The sequence below is a fragment of the Pygoscelis adeliae genome, unplaced genomic scaffold, assembly GCF_000699105.1.
Source record: "Pygoscelis adeliae isolate BGI_AS28 unplaced genomic scaffold, ASM69910v1 Scaffold168, whole genome shotgun sequence".
NCBI classification, from domain to species: domain Eukaryota; kingdom Metazoa; phylum Chordata; class Aves; order Sphenisciformes; family Spheniscidae; genus Pygoscelis; species Pygoscelis adeliae.
Window position 1 is genome coordinate 1,204,632 of NW_008825566.1, and position 3,493 is coordinate 1,208,124.

Sequence of the window (3,493 nt, forward strand, 5' to 3'; positions counted from 1 at the left end):
ACTGGCGTTGTTTAGCCTGGAGAAAAGGAGGCTGAGGGGAGACCTCATCGCTCTCTACAGCTACCTGAAAGGAGGTTGTAGCGAGGTGGGTGTGGGTCTCTTCTCCCAAGTAACTGGCGAAAGGACGAGAGGAAATGGCCTCAAGTTGTGCCAGGGGAGGTTTAGATTGGACGTGAGGAAAAATGTCTTTACTGAAAGAGTGGTTAAACATTGGAATAGGCTGCGCAGGGAAGTGGTTGAGTCACCATCCCTGGAAGTATTTAAAAGACATGTAGATGAGGCACTTAGGGATGTGGTTTAGTGGGCATGGTGGTGTTGTGTCAACAGTAGGACTCAATGATCTTAGAGATCTTTTCCAACCTTAATGATTCTATGATTCTATGATTCTATGATTTTGTCTTACGAATTTCTAAAACTATTACAACTATTACACTCTTAAACTATCAGACAATTAAAACTAATAGAATTACTATAATTTTTTAAAACTTCATTTTAGGTAAAAAATTGCCCTTATTTCCCTCTTTATAAAAACATACCAACATATTTTTACTTTTCCATTTAAACTGCTAGATTTTGACAATGGAAGCAAATTGGGTGTGCTAATGACTCAATTCCCAATCCAATGGGGTATCGGATATAGATTCTCATCTCTGTGTCATAAGTTTGTGACCGAAATAGACAAAAGGCACACCTCATGATTTTTTACAATGATCCTGACTTCAGAAAGTCTGGCCCAGTGATATAACTGTATTGTTAAATTTATATATGATGGCACCGAATTATACAGTAGTCATAATGTCACAAATATAATTATTTCTGTAAAAGTCCCACTGGAGAAATAATAGATGAAACAATACCATAAACTTTTAATAAAACACCTTTTAAAATGTCACTGTTTCAGGCCCATGCAGCATATCAAATTTATTTCTAATGCTTAACTGTTTCTGATTACTCAGGTTTAATCCTTGACACATTTACTGATGCAAGGCAGACACAGGCAGACACTGCATTAATCAGTCAGCCCTAGGCATACCAGGCCCAGTGGCACATTTTGAAGTTTCTTTGAGCTCTAAGGTGAAAAAGTATATAGATGTGTTTTGCAAGAAACCCAAACTCAGTTTCCTGGAAAACTAAAAGCATATTCTATAGACTATTTACAGCCCAGCCCGTAATACTCAAATGAATATAGTGACCCACACAAAAAGACCACCAGACAGGAAAACTGAACACGACCATGATGCTGATAATCGTATAGGAAACAATGGAATTTTTCTTCTCTAGCCTTGAGACTGAGTGGACCAGCATAAATTGTATCGCATCAAAGGCAGATAATTTCTTTTACCTCTCTTAAGAGGATGGTAGCATCCAAACTATGTGATGAAAATGGTCCCTGGCTCATGCTAAGCTCTTAAACTATACTCATGCTACCTTGCCCAAGCCAAAGCTACAACAGAGGAATTAATGACCTAGTCAGTCATGTGCCAGTGCTCAGCCTTGCTTCCTCACACTTTTGACTCTACCACTGTAAGTGTAGCCAATAAGGCACAAGGCAATTCGTCTCAGCCATACACGCACATCTGTAGCTCAAATAAAACAGTAAAGCCTTTTGCTTGCTCAGACCATCAGAGCAGCTTTCAGATGCCTGGATTAACCAAAAAGATACCAGGTCAGGCTATAGTAATTTGAAACACTACAAAATTATTCCAGGAGTCTGAAAGGAATAGAAATAGTCACAATCAGAATTTGATTTAGTGTTGTGCATTATTTTCTAACCTATCCATTCATCTTTTGTCACTACTTTGGAGTTAGTTACTCTTTCTGTACTTTGCCTTCTCCCTCCAGAAGTCTTCCCAGTGGTCAACTGAGCTTCTTGTTCTTGATTGTCTTGAAATGAAATCTTTCGAAGTTTTTTATATCCAGCCAGAATGGTGCCTACATGTCAGCAGCTTGTTACCTTGTTTCTGGGTTACAGGCAGCTACACCTCCATTTTCAGGAGCAAAGACAAGCGAACTTCACGAAAGGTCTTTGAAAAATAGCATGTTTTATTTAGCAGCTGTAATAAAGTTCTACTATAAAAAATTGTTAAAAAGTAATCACCCAGCCAAAAGCATCCAGACACATTTAGTCTCACTTAAGTCTATATTTCAATCCAAGCTAAATTGGATAAAATTTCTTCCCAGGTTTCAAAAATAATTCCTGTACACAGCAGGCTCTTTCTAGATGTGTATGGCTTTCTCACTCTACTTCTTTTCCTGAATACAACCACAGATTTTAATTTCAAACCCTGCAGGGATTATTTTGCCTCCATGAGCAGGATTAATCAGGATAAATATAGACATCTACGTCTGAACTAGTTGTCTAGACTTTTGATAATGTCAATGGAAAGAAATAAACACTCTTTTCTTGTGATTCATCTCACACCAAAATAAACGTCCAAAATGTCAGATGAATCATGTTCTAAGACAGCCTATTTCTCTCTGTTACCTATAAAAGGACATCAGTCAACTAGTTCAGATGAAGAGAGCTATGTCTGCTCTAGGGAATCTCACTCCAAGTGTTTTCTGGGTTTGTGCCCTGTCAGTCAATCCAGTTCTTCACATTGGAAGAGGTATGGGAGCAGGAAATGGAAACTATGAGTGCATCTGTCTAAGGGGCAGCTATTAGCTATGTCTGATGGTAGCTACTCAACCTTGCTATCCCAAAAGATGCCACATGCAGCACTTTTTAAAAAGTACTCCTACAATTATCACAGAAAGCTACAGTACGATTAAAGGAAAATCAAAAAGCATTCTACTAAGTCTTCACATATATTTTTTTTTCTTTATTCTGTGTTGGGTTGTGACACCACAATTCAGAAGTTGTTGGGAGTTCTAAGATTTCCTGGTCATATTTGTGAGGAGGAGGTAAAAATTAAGCATCTGTAACAGCTGAAAATGAGAGACAACGCAAACTATGTTTACAAAGCTCTCAGAGCCAAAATCACAGGCCATATCTAAAAGCAAAGGTGGCCCTTGACAGTTTCCTAATATTTTTTACTAGTTTTCACAGCTGCAATATTTATAATGCCATAATGAAATCCCAACAATAATTGTCAAAGAAAGCCTGCTGCTAAATTTTAGTGGTTGGGATTTCAGCCCTGGTTTTCAGACATGTGAATAGACTTTCATTGCTGCATTTATTTTATTCTTCTGTGGTGGAAAAATTGGAGAGTGCTGGATAATTAGCTCTTATTTGCGTCAAAATGCTCCATTGTAGTTTAACATCAACCTGTCAGATAAGCAATCACTACTCACAAAATAAGGACTGTAATGATTTCTTTGGTATTGTTTTGTTCTTTTTTGGGCCTAGTTTTCAGAAGTGCTGAGCAGTTTCAGTTCTTGGAGGAACAAAGCCTTTGTGTGAGTGTATGTTACAAAAAGCCAGATCATGCTACCAAAAGGGTACTGAAACAAAAAGATGATATACAGAGGAAAGAAAATAGCTTTGTACTGA